This window comes from Hibiscus syriacus, unplaced genomic scaffold (genome assembly GCF_006381635.1).
Source record: "Hibiscus syriacus cultivar Baekdansim isolate YM2019G1 unplaced genomic scaffold, ASM638163v2 tig00110266_pilon, whole genome shotgun sequence".
In the NCBI taxonomy this organism is placed as follows: Eukaryota; Viridiplantae; Streptophyta; class Magnoliopsida; order Malvales; family Malvaceae; genus Hibiscus; species Hibiscus syriacus.
Genome location: NW_024062654.1, coordinates 12,764 through 27,094, shown reverse-complemented (window position 1 = coordinate 27,094; position 14,331 = coordinate 12,764). Strand labels below are relative to the sequence as shown.

The following is a 14,331-nucleotide window of genomic DNA, read 5'->3' as shown; positions in this document are numbered from 1 at the left end:
TCATCTACTCCTAGTATCAACTGCTAAAATTTTGACTGCGGTGAAAAAGTCCCAGATCTTTCGTGTTTCATCCGAATTCTACCAAAACATGGACACGTTTCGTTTTACAGTTGGCCGGCCAGATAACTTTGCTTGACCAATCATCTACTCTCAAAGCGTTAAGTTTAATTCAGATTGACCGTAGTAGATCCCCACACTGCCTCTGCTTCGTTCTCTTCTCCGCTCCCTTCGCTCCTCAGCCACAAACCCCAACTCAATTGCCAATAAATAAATAAAGAACAAGAAAAAGATAAAACAGAGAAAAAATCGGAGGATGGCTTTACTAACGTCGCTGACATCATCGATGTCGGTGACGGCGCTGCGGGAGAACAGAGGAGCATTGAAGACGATGACGTATAGGAGAAAGCAGCAACCGCAACGGCGCGTACAGGCTGTTTTTGGTAACTTCAATCATTTCGGTGATGTTGTACGTCGAGACATGGAGTTCTTGAAGAAAAGAGTTAAAAGTGGTGTGGAGTGGGCCAACGAAAAGTTTCGGATCTCTCAAGCGAAGAAAGCTGTCGACGACGTCATTTGGCTTCGGAATCTCGAGGATCCTAACTTCTCTCCCCCTCCACAACCCCCTTTGTGGCCTCAACCTTGCTATCCAGGTTAATTTTGAAGCCATTTTTTGTTTCTTTCGTTTTTGGCCAAATTCGTAATTAATTGTTGATTACTGTTTAGTTAAGGAGAGAAAAAAAACGAGGTGAGAAGTGAGAAATGATTGAAGAGAAACCATACATAGATGAAATTTAGTTGAAGTTTCTAGTTCTAATTTATCCTGATTTTAGTTATTGATAGTGGAATATGATTGTCTTGATAGAACTGTCTGGCTTGGATTTGATGATGGCTGATCTCAAAGCATTGGAGGTTTATTCGAGTTATTTCTACTACCAGTCGAGGAAATGGTCAAAACCACTTCCAGAAGCTTATGATGCGGAAGAAGTAGTTGATTATTTCAGTCGCCGCCCACATGTAGTGGCTTTTCGACTTCTTGAGGTAGTTAGAAATGATTGATCAATCAAGTTATGACTTATATTTGGTTTCTACTTCTTCTATCTGTCCTTTACAAAAGATTATAGGATTAGATATTGATTTAAATATATATGTGTATAAATTATTCTTGACAAAATTTAAATCAGGCTTACTATTTCCATATCTATTATATTTTCTGTTCGCTTTTCCTAGTATTATCTCCATGATCATTTGGTTACACCAAGTCTTTTGGGGGCTTGGGGCTTATGGTTTTTCTCTTCTGCAAGGTTCTCTCATCCTTTGCCTCTGCTGCAATTAGAATTCGCATGACTGGGGTTAAAAAGTTCTTAATACCAAGTCCAGCTAAGGATATTGATGAGAACTCGTCACAGTACAACTTTGGGATGGTGTTGAAAGAAACATTGCTAGACCTTGGGCCCACGTTTATCAAAGGTCAGAAATGTGGTCTAGTTGAAATTTGAGCACTTAATTTGCTGTTTGCATCTTCTTAGTTGTTTTTCTTTGAGTGATATGCTGGGCATTTTATATTTTTTCCTGCAGTCACAATCTTACCGATATGCTAGTTACATGCATTTGCTTGCTGATGCAGTTGGTCAGTCCCTTTCCACAAGACCAGACATTATTGGTCCTGAAATTTCTAAGGTTAGATTACAGAGTATTTTATCATCATCTATTTGTTGTATCTTATTCTTACGTGGGAACCTTTAAGTGACTAATCTTTTTTATGTAGTCGCTCGTAACTGTTAGATAATTCACTTTAGCAGGTATATGCATATGTGTATGCCATTAACTTCAACATTTTCTTGTTACATTGTTGACTACATTTAATAAAAAATTTGTTAACTTTATCATGTTTTTGTTTTTAAATTGTTCATGATGAGATGCAAATGCTTTTCTTTCCTTTTCATCAATTATAAATGATTATGTTTCAGCTTCAGAGTTGTGGCCCTTAATTTATGCTTGGATGTATATAAATCTATTTCTGGGATACATGATTTATATATGAGGTTTCTCAAATTCTCCTTGATTTTCTGCAGTTTGAGTGAGCATGCCTTGATACTTTGAATTGAATTGTAATGACAGGCATTGTCTGAGCTACACGATCAAATTCCTCCCTTCCCGAGACCTCTGGCTATGAAAATTATTGAGGATGATTTGGGTTCTCCTGTTGGGTCATTCTTTAGCTACATCTCTGAGGAACCAGTAGCTGCAGCGTCATTCGGTCAGGTGTGCTATTAAATACCACATATCACATGATGTCATCATCTATCTCTCCTTTTCCTCTTTCATTCCTTATATAAATCACTTTAGTGTTTTTATTGTAATCTTGTTTTAATTACCCTTTTAGGTCTACCGTGGGAATACTCTGGATGGTTTTGATGTTGCTGTGAAAGTACAACGTCCAAATTTGCGCCATGTGGTAGTGCGAGATATTTATATTACGCCTTGGGGTATGTATGATGCCTCTAACGTGTTCCCCTAAGTGGTTCAGAATTGAATTTATATATTAACTTTGTAATTGATTTTCTTTTTTCAGCTCGGGCTGTTGCAAAAGATAGCAAAGAGAAAAAGTGATCCTCGTCTATATGCTGATGAGCTTGGCAAAGGCTTAGTTGGGGAACTTGACTACACTTTGGAGGCTTCTAATGCTTCTGAGTTTCTGGTATTGAAAACATTGAAACTGCCGCAAAATGTTGCATATTTGTCACCATAATGGTAGCTTAGTTATTAAAGTTGACCAAAATTGTCTGCTGTCTGTTACCATTAGCCTACTGAGGCCTTGTATCGAAAAGTTAAGAGTGAGAATGAATTCTCAACCAAGGATTATGGCAGTCATGGATTTTAATATCTATTATTTGTCCTTAATTCACATTTTTTTCTATTGCTTAGTTAATATCTTGGAAGGAGTGCCCTTTCTCCAATTAACTGGATGTGTTGTCCACAGGATGCTTACTCTCACAGTTCGTTTATGCAAGTTCCAAAAGTATTTCAACATTTAACCAGGAAGAGAGTTTTGACCATGGAGTGGATGGTTGGAGAGAGTCCAACTGACTTACTTTCTGTAACTATGAGTAACTCCATCGATCATGGATCTAAGTATTTTGAGAGGCAGAAAGTTGATGCAAAGAAGCGCCTTCTTGACCTAGTGAGTAGTGATTTACCATTTAACTCTGTACTTAGTATTTGATACCTTGCATAAAACCAGCTTGCATTTGACTTTAGCACATGTATAGCTACATTAAGTTATGATATAGGTGGGTGATTAACCATAGATCACCTAGGGTGATACCAAATGTCATACATCTTTTATATACAAGTATATAATGTGCGTGTGCGTGTGAAGACTTTTGAGTGATAAAGATGTTGGATTGCTCATGAATTTGCTAAAGAATCTTGCTTTGTATATGGTCCAAACTAGAAAATATTTTTTTGCTTGTTTTCCTAGAAGTTGACAAGATAAGAACATCAAACAACAAGTGCTTAACAAGTCCAAAACTTTGGATTGGTAGTTGAAAATGTGAAGAATTGGAGGTCAAATGCCTGGTTTATGTTTAAAATTTTGAATTTCTTCAGTCCACTGATTGCAAAACTTATCTGTTGTTTTGTATACATCATCCACATTTTGGTATAAAGTCGGTCCTAAAATCTATATTGGACCATTAAGATTGGGATTGCATCTTTTTTCCCTCTAAGTTGGTGGCTCTTCAACTAATTGTCTTGACAAAAGGAAAAATGTTTATTTTCTATAATACTGGTATATAGATCTGTTCGAAAATAGATTCCTAAATTAGAAATATTATGTAGGATTATGTGAATATTCTTTTAATAGTTACAATCCCTAACTTTAAGGAATTGGATCTTTCCCTAGGATTAGTTACTTTCCTAATTTAAGAGTTTCCTAAGTTAAGATTATAGCTTGTATATAAATATGTAACAAATCTTGCAGGATATATATGAGTTTAACAGTGAATTACTCAACTTTTAACATGGTATCAGAGATGTTTTAAGCTCATTTATGGATCCTGTAAATCTCGGTTTAGCAATCTTTTCTTTTCCTTAAACCCTTCCCTTAAGTGTGTATTGCTAGCTCAACAAAAAAATATGGTTGAGGTGGTCGATACCTGCAGTTTTGAAACTGTTCAGGGAGGCACAATAAATAAAGGAAGTTATTCTAACCCGGTGGGTGATTTGCAAATATACAAGCTGCCTATAGGTTGAATGGAAAAAAACTACGTTAAATGGTCTCAGCTAGTTTGTACATTCCTAAAGGGTAGAGGTAAGTTAAGCCATCTTCTTGGAACTAGACCTCAAGAGGGAGATCCTAGGTTTGATTCTTGAGATGAACAAGATTCATTAGTTATGTCCTGATTATGGAATTCAATGGTGCTAGAGATCAGTGATACTTGCATGATTCTCAATATTGCCCAAGAGATATGGGAGGTTGTAAAACAAACTTACTCAAAGGTTAAAGATGTTGCCCATATTTATGAAATCAAGAGCAAGATTTCATCCACCAAGCAGGGAAGCAGATCAATCACTGAGTACTCTAACCTACTGCAAAATCTTTGGCAGGAGATAGATCACTACTAATTTATCCAAATGAGGTGTAGTGAAGATGCATCAGTCCTAAAGAGGTTTGTTGAAAAATATAGAATTTACGATTTTCTTGCTGGACTAAATATTGAATTCGATGAAGTGAGAGTCCAGATTCTTGGAAAGGAAGATTTGCCTCACTAAATGAAGCTATTGCAATCATTCGTGCTGAGGAATGAAGAAGAGGAGTAATGATTGAAAGCAGTCAAGTAGAGTTCAACCTTAGTCACTAGAGTTGTAATCGAGAGGAAAATTGGTTTGGAACAGCAGATTACTAAAGTAAATAAATCAGAAGCAGCAAAAACAGTGAATAGGGAGTTTCAATGGTGCACCTACTGCAAGAAACCTCGCCACACAAAAGAGAAGTGTTGGAGGCTTTATGGGAAGCCACAAACAGCGAGTAGAAATTTTTCATAAAAAGAATGATCATCAAGGGGACAAGGAAGAACATATACAATCAAACATTTGATTGAGGACTCTCAAGAATAACATGTTGAGTTCAACAAAGAAGAAATAAATAAACTGAAGAACTTGCTAGGGTCACTAGAAAACACCCATGCTACAGGTACATGTAGTTTGGTTTTCTTAGGTATATCCTCTTCTTTGGACTCTAAGGCCTCAAATTTACCTACCCAAAGCTTTTGGGTAATTGACTCAGGAGCTACATACCATATGACCAATTCTTCACTCAGATTTGTCACTTATACATCCTGTCCTAGCAACAAAAAAATAACAGTTGCAGATGGTAGCATGATAACAGTTGTTGTCCAATGAGATATTGTTATAAGCTAAACCCTTATATTAAAAATGTCATACACGTACCAAAACTATTTACTAATCTTCTATCTATCCAGAAAATTACCAAGGACAACTGTAGTATTCTTTTTCATTCCTCTCAATGCATTTCTCAGGAACAAGGAACGAAGAAGATGATTGGACGTGCTAACGAAGTAAATGACCTATATTACCTTGAAGACCCTGGTGGACAAGTCAATGCCCTGAACTCCCCACCCTTTTCACTTTTATCAGAATCCAAAACAATAAGGACCAAATATGGCTTCATCATCTTCGCCTTGGTCTCCTATCCATTAATGTTATAAAGATTATGTTTCCCTCTTTGTTCAAATCCTTAAATATTGAAGAATTCCATTGTGATATATGTGAACTTGCAAAACATAAAAGAACTTTTCCAGCAAGTAATAAAAAGCCTCTAATCCTTTTACCCTTATTCACAGTGATGTTTAGGGACCAACCACTATTTCAAATATAACTGAGACTTGATGGTTTGTCTCATTCATAGATGGTTGTACCCGAGTGTTACAAATATTTCTTCTAAAACAAAAATCAAATGTAACCTCTACCTTTAAAACCATTGAGTAAGACTCATTTTGGGGCAGACATAAAAAGGTTTCGATTAGACAATTCTAAAGACTATTTCAACCAAGTCCTATCACCTTATTTCTAAGAGAAAGGCATCATATATGAGTCCTCTTATATGAATACCCCTCAACAGAATGGTGCGGCAGAAAGAAAGAATGGCTATATTCTTACCATAACAAGAGCTCTTTTGTTTCAAAAAAAATGTCTCTAAATAGTATTGGGGAAATTGTGTTAACCGCCATCTATATGATAAATAGACTACCTACTAAAGTCCTTGAATCTCAAAGTCTTATTCAAATCCTAACCAATTTCTTCCCAAATTTCAATTCCTCACTGAACCTTAAACCTAAAATATTTGGTTGTGTTGCCTTTGTCCATGTATACTCCTAAAATAGGAGCAAGCTTGATCCAAGAGCATTAAAATGTATCTTTGTTGGTTACTATTCCACTAAAAAAGGGTACAAGTGCTATCATCCACCTACAAGGAAACACTTTGTTTCGGCTGATGTTACTTTTGTAGAAAAAGAAAGCTATTTTATTCGCCCTTATCATCAGGGGGGAGATTTCATTAAGGGAAGATATGTGCAGGGATTATTTCCTACTTTCATTTACTTTCATGCACCAGGCCAGCAGCCTAATTTTGTCTATCAGCCTATCAAACCTGTCCAGTAGCCTGGCTTTGACCAACAACCTGTTTTTTACCAGCCTACCGCCTTACAATTTGATCCTAACACCCCTTATCAAAAAACTCAGAACACTACTCGTCCTATGTTGGTTTACTCGAGAAAGAAGGCACCAGTGCAGGTCCAATCATCTCCTTTCTCTCCTATACAAACTGAGGTAACTACCGAATCTATCTCTGATCTAAATTCCATTGAAAAATCTGATTCTATTTTTTATCACGGGGATTTTGATTTTCCTATTGCAATTAGAAAAGCAAAAAGAACTTGCACCACAAAAAACCCTTTTTACCTATTTATGTCCTACAAGAACCTATCTCGCAACCACGAGGCCTTCATTACTAGCCTAAATACCATTGTCATTCCTAAAAATGTGGCTGAGGCATTATAAAATGAGAATTGAAAGAATGACATGCAAGCTGAGATGGAAGCACTTGAGAAGAACAAAACATGGGACTTGGTGAATCTGCATAAGGGAAGAAAACAATGGGGTGTAGATGGGTGTTTACATTAAAATACAAATCAGACGATTCTTTAGAGAGGTACAAAGCAAGGTTAGTGGCTAGAGGGTATTTTCAAACTTATGGGATAGACTACCTTGAGACATTTGCTCCTGTTGCAAAGATGAACACTGTGAGAATGTTGTTGTCATTAGCTGCCAATCAAGAATGAAAATTACAACATTATGAAATTAAGAATGCATTTTTGCATGGGGATCTTGAGGAGGAAGTCTACATGGACATCCCACTTGGATTTGGTTCAAGTAGTGAGCAGGCAATGTGCAGATTAAAGAAGACCCTGTACGGGCTAAAGCAGTCCCCGAGGGCCTGGTTTGGGAGATTTACCAAAGTGATGTTGAGACTGGGCTACAAACAAAGTCAAGGTGATCATATTTTATTTGTGAAACATTCATTTTCAGGGGGAATTACTGCTTTACTGGTGTATGTAAATGATATCATAGTTATAGGGGGATGATTTGAAAGGATTTGATGACTTAAATAAGTCTTTGGTGAAGGAATTCGAAGTCAAAGACAGAGGCATTTTTTTTTCAAGTTTTTGGTTGTAATGTTGGTTTGTTTTGCATTAGGTGTTGTTAGATTTGGTTAATAGGACAACCAATTTAGAGGTTGATGTCTTACCTAATGAAGGAATTGGCTGGTCTAGTGGTGCTATTTATGGGTGGTTTTAGGTTGTTTTTGTTCATCGGTTCTGTTATAGGTGTTTGTAAAGTTGTATCTTTTGTAGTGAAATCTTGTAGAAAGGAACTCGGCAAGGTGTCTGGGGAGTCCGATTTATGGGTAAAAGGGGTGTGGCAGGGTTTATCTCCTCCTCGTGTTGAAGTCTTCCTGTGGCAGCTAGCTCATCAGAAAGTGGCAGTGAGAGAGGAGGTGGTGAAAAGAGGTTTGCAGCTAGGGGATGAAATTCTATGTCCGTTTTGTAAAAAACAAGTGGAATCAGTTCAGCATTTATTTATTTCATGTGATGTTGTTTGGGAACTTTGGAACAAGATAGCAAGCTATTGGGAAATAGCCTTAGTCCTTCCAAAGGATCCACCTTCTTTGCTATGTTCTTGGGGTGAGCTGAGGGGGAAATCGTTGATTTGGAAATTTATCCCGGGAGTAGTATTTTGGTCGATATGGAAAGCTAGGAATGCAATGGTGTTCGATGGTTCCCCCTTGGATAGGATGTCTCTGTTTTTTATTGCTAGATTCAGGTTATCTAAATGGTTTCTAGCCAAGTATCCTAAGTGTCCTATTCAGGAGGATGTGCTGATTGGTGATCCATCTCTTGCAGATGGTATTAAAGCTCTCAACATTTACAATTTTCAGGTTTCTCGCTGGATTCCACCCCCTATGGATTTTTTGAAGATGAATGTCGATGGAGCTGTTAGACTTGATGGCTCAAATGGAGGTATAGGAGGTATTTTGAGAGATTGGAATAGCAACTCCCTTCTGACTTTTTCAGAAAATGTAGGTCAGGGTCCCCCGCCGGTTGCTGAGTTAAAGGCTATTAAGAGAGGCATTGAAATCTATATGTCTTCTTGTTGGGTTAAGGTTGGAAGGTTGATTGTGGAAAGTGACTGTAAGTCGGCTGTGGAATGGGTCCATACACCAGCTTTGGCCCCAGTTTTTATCCTCCCATTAGTTAAAGAGATTTCATCTTTTATCACGGACAGGGTGCACTCTATTAGACTGATTCCAAGGGTGTGTAATGGGGAGGCTGATAGTTTAGCAAAGATGGGAATTGGTTGATGTTTAGTCGTTTCCAGTGCGTTTTATCGTTTGAGTTTAGGTTTTTGGTTCTGTTGAGTAGCTTAGTCTGTTGTGTTTTTTCAGTATGGTGTCTATGTTAAATCTTATGTAATTTCGGAGGAGTAATAAAGTTTCTAAGGCACTCTTTTCCTCCTTCTTTGATCAAGAAGGAGGTTTTTAAGGAGGCCTGTCATTCTTATAAAAAAAAAGAAGGGGGTTTTTAACGAGGCTTGAAATTCTTATCAAAAAATTCGAAGTCAAAGATCTTGGAAGACTAAAACACTTCCTTGGTATTGAAGTGACACATTCACAGCAAGGAATCTTCATATCCCAACAGAAATGCACCCTAGACTTGTTGACATAAATTGTCAAATTATGATGCAGGCCAGCAGAAACTCCAATAGAAGTTAATCACAAACTCGGAGATTCGATAGAGGATGCATCAATTTATGGAAGCTCATATCATGGACTTGTGAGAAGATTGATTTACTTATCACACACCAGACCTGACATTGCTTATGCAGTTGGAGTTGTGAGCCAATTTATGCACAATCCTAAATAATCACACCTAAGGGCAGTAACTCAAATCCTACAGTATTTAAAGGGTACACCAGGCAGAGGAATTATGTTTAAAAGGGGAGAAAATTTGACTTTGGAAGCCTATACTGGTGCAGACTATGCAGGGTCCATGGTTGATAGAAGATCAACTTCAGGAAATTGCACCTTTCTTGGAGGAAATTTAGTGACATGGAGAAGCAAAAAGTAGAATATGGTGGCTAGATCCAGTGCAGAAACTGAGTTTAGAGCAATTGCACTTTGGGATTTGTGAATTGTGGTGGCGTAAGATTATTTTGGAGGATTTAAAGATCAAATGGGAAGGACCAATGAAGTTGTACTGTGATAATAAATCAGCAATCAATATTGCTCATAATTCAGTTCAACATGATAAGACAAAACATGTTGAGGTGGATAGACATTTCATAAAGGAAAAACTTGACAGTGGACTAATTTGTACTCCCTATGTGTCCACTGGAGATCAAGTTGCAAATATACTTACCTAGGGACTACCTGGGAAGTATTTTCAAAAGTAAGCAAGCAAGTTGAAGATGGAGGACATCCATTCCCCAGCTTGAGGGGGAGTATCAAAAAATAGATTTCTAAATTAAAAATATTATGTAGGATTATGTGATTATTCTTTTAGTAGTTACAATCCCTAACTTTAAGGGATTGTATCTTCCCCTAGAATTAATTACTTTCCTAGTTTAAGAGTTTCTTAAGTTAAGATTACAGCTTGTATATAAATATTTAACAAATCCTACAGAATATATATGAGTTTAACAGTGAATTACTCGACTTTTAACAAGAATGCTTTGCTAGTGTGTCCTAGCCAAATTTTATTTGCAAAATTAATTGAGATTTTTTTTGTGCTGTAACTATTTCAGGTTAACAAAGGAGTGCAGGCATCGCTTACTCAGCTACTTGAAGTAGGCTTGTTGCATGCTGATCCACATCCTGGAAACTTGCGTTACACAAAATCAGGACGGATAGGGTAACCTTGCCTTATCTTCTTTGTGTTAGAAGAATTTTTTTGTTTTGTGTGGCTATCTTATTATTTTCGATGGTGACTTCTGCCTCAGGTTTTTGGACTTTGGTTTGCTTTGCCGAATGGAAAAGAAACATCAGTTCGCAATGCTAGCATCCATAGTGCACATAGTGAATGGTGATTGGTCATCCCTTGTTCAAGCTCTGTCTGAAATGGATGTTGTACCGCCAGGAACTAATATCCGACGAGTTACAATGGTATGATTTACTTCTTTAATAGCTCTATAGACTGACTAAAAAAATGTTCTCGAGCTTAGAGTTTCTATTGTTGATGCTGCAAACCCAAGTTTTTCTTGTTGCTTTTTTCATGTGATAACTGTTGAATTCCTGCCAATGATGCTGACTCTGAATCTGAAAATGGTTCAGGATCTGGAAGATGCCCTGGGGGAGGTAGAGTTTAAAGATGGGATTCCTGATGTCAAGTTCAGTAGGGTGAGAGTCACATCTTGAACTCTAGTTTGCGTACATTTTATATAATTAAAATGGGTAGCTTTTCTGCATCTGATTCAAATTAGTAAAGTTGTGAATTCCAATTTGATTTTATTTGGAAACAACCTCTCTTTTATTCATAGAAGTAGGTGAGTTAATCTGTTAATTTCAATGTACAATGTTACCTGCTATTGAAATGTTATTCATATTCATATTAAACTCAGGCATGATACATGTTTAGAAATAAAAAGATATCGGGTGACAATCATCTTATTGGATTCTTGTCTGTTTCCCTTTTGTTTGTTAAATGGATTAATGATAAAGTCCACCCGTTCAGTCTTTCAAGAATTAATTGATCTTTTCCAGACGTGTTTCTTTTGAATCTTAATGCAATTGACTATAAAATTCTTTATAGTTTGACATGAGATGTGGCAAATTCCTATCATAATTAATAATTTTGTAGCATCGATTCCTTTGCAAATGCTTATTATCATGCTTTCCTTTTTTACTGTCCATAGTGCTTTTACATGTTTCTTTTCACTGCCCCAGCTAAACCCAAACAAAAGGATTTTTCTTCTTACTGCTTTATGTTTTAAGTGGTTGATTGTCATGTTAACCTTGTTGAAGGTTCTGGGCAAAATATGGTCTGTAGCTTTCAAATATCATTTCCGCATGCCTCCATACTACACACTAGTACTACGTTCTCTTGCTTCCTTGGAAGGTAAGTCACTGTGTTTCAGATTTCTTAGTTTTGAGCTGATTCTTTTGATTTGTTTATTTGGTTGTAACTTCGTTGTTGGGTATTGTTTTCTTATTCACCTGGGTTGTAAATAGTAACCTCAGGTCTCAACATCATTTGCAGCATGATGACCTCCAAAAGTGGTATAAAGAATCGAAAGTTGAAATGAAGCAATGTTTTTAAAAGGATTCAGAAGTGTAGTGCATGATTTTGATAATGCTTCAACTTTTATGTGACAAAGAATACTGTCATCTTACTACTATATCCTCACTAATTGAAACTCAGGCAGAGGAACCTAGTCTAAGTGTTTGCTATGATTTAAGTAACTAAATGGATGGGTCCTGATAAGCACTGGAATGACTCGAGTCAAATTTAGTTGGTGCAAGATTTTTGTGTTCTCTTGTTCAAGATCATTGCTAGAAAAGAATTCATGGGATTAATGCTCAGGAGTAGAATTAAAACACCAATCATAGGAGTGATTCCAACAGGTTCAGGTGTCAATTAGAATACATGTATATTTAGGTTTTCTGCACCCAAATGATATGATTCTGCATCTGCTTTCATGTGTCATTTTGAAAACATAAAAAGGGGATTAATCTTATACAGGATTTATGTCAAGATTCTTTTAACAAAAATGGACTGAGAATACTTCTGACAGTATCTTTGTATCTTTCTTACATTCCATATCTTCCTTTAATTGTTTTTCGTAGCTGCTGTTTTGTTTTAATTCCTGTATGGTCTATTTCTTCTATACCCAGTTTATTGATAACCATGATATTCCTTCAGGTTTGGCAGTGGCTGCAGATCCAAGTTTTAAGACATTTGAGGCAGCTTATCCTTTTGTTGTCCGCAAACTTCTAACTGAAAATTCAGCTGAAACAAGGAAAATTTTACATTCGGTAACATTTTAATCTTATAGTTTATTATGAGCTATGTGCCTTTACTACTACATCAAGCATCATAATTGAAGTCTCTGTCAATAGGCCTTGACAATTAGTAATAGTTTTGTTCCCAGGTACTTCCCCTGTTGTGTTTGAATCGTAGTCTGTTGTACTTCTGCTCAATCATTGTTAGCATGTAATTTTTACAAAATAGTTTGTTTAATTTCCAGCAACGTAAAATGCCTCATGTAGTTGTTAGGACCTTAATGTCGTGGTCACTTCTATCTGGGTGCTGAACTATGTTTTCTTTTGGTATCTCCAGGCAACACCGGGAGATTTCTGAGTTGCTTTTGGATTGCTTTTGTCTAATCTATTTGATTTTTTCCCCATACAGGTGGTTTTGAACAGAAGGAAGGAATTCCGGTGGGAGAGGCTGGCACTTTTCATGAGAGTCGGTGCAACTAGGTATGTTCAACTCTCCTTGTTTACCATTATGATGGTGTGATCCTTATGTTGAAGGATCCTGTCCATAACTGGGGCCTCTTATTTTCAATTGCTGTAAAATGTTGTTTTCTTAAGCTTTTGAAAGCGATAAATCTAATTTATATTCTGCAGAAAGAGCTTGCAGTTGGTGGAATCTTCTAGTGATGAAACTTCAACTTCCCTGGATAATTTACCAACTACGACTAACAGTGTGATTGACGTCGCATATTTGTTGCTGAGGCTTTTACCGTCTAAAGATGGTGTGGTTCTTAGAAGACTTATAATGACGGCGGTGAGTACTGTTCAACTTGATTCCCTTTTCCTTTCCAAATACCCTCTTCATAATGCTTTCGTCCTACCATATAATTTGACATGGAATCTGAAAATTTTAGGACAAAGTTGAATTGGTCGAATTTGGACCAAGGTCTTCAGCATGGCTAACCTTCCAAGTTGCAATGATATTTTCATAAAATGCTTTTGTGTATTTTAAACTTATATACCTCTTGATAAGCAGGATGGAGCTTCATTAGTCCGAGCAGCGGTTTCCAAAGAAGCAAAGGTCTTCAGGTTCCAATTATGCAAAATCATCGCCGATATCCTATACTGCCGGATGTTTGAGGCTCTTGAGCAATTTGTGCCAGCTAGCCAGTCCAGTTACAAGTTAAGGCTGGCTGGTGGGCGTCTGAATAAAGAGCTACATCATTCGTCCAGATTATCTATAACTTCAACCATTACGACTACCGGTCCCTTTTGAGCGACCGACGACTAAAGCTGATCTTATTCAAGATCCTAAAGTCTGCAAGAAAGGAACCGGCATTGATGTTACGGTTTCCTGGGTTTCATTCGTAACGTTCATCGTTGCTTCAGCCCTAGCTTTCCATCGGCTTTTAGTCTCTTTGTCGGAAGCCTACATGGGCCCGAAATCCTTCTCTCTGAAACGATTCGCAATTAGTGCATGAAACTGTAGTAAATATTCACTGGAAGAGTTTATCTTCTATGGAGATAAACGTATATAAAAATTCACTGTTTCGAAGCCTTGGCCAACACCTCATGGGTAGCGTCGTAAATGAGACGAGACAGATCGCGAGCTACTTGAGATTGATTCGGTCAAAGGTTCGAAAAATATTCGGATCGAATGGATTCGACTTGAGTTCGAGCATGACTCGAATTCTTAACGATCCGAAACGAGCTACTTAATACTTAACTCGAAAAGTTTGTAAATAGCTCAAAAATATAATATATTAATATTTTATTTT

At 37.1% G+C, this 14,331-nt stretch overlaps 1 pseudogene; it reads left to right on the top strand.

Annotated features, from left to right (window-relative positions):
- Positions 1–217: 217 nt before the first annotated feature.
- Positions 218–14,104, top strand: LOC120115560 (annotated as a pseudogene).
- The last annotated feature ends 227 nt before the right edge of the window (positions 14,105–14,331 follow it).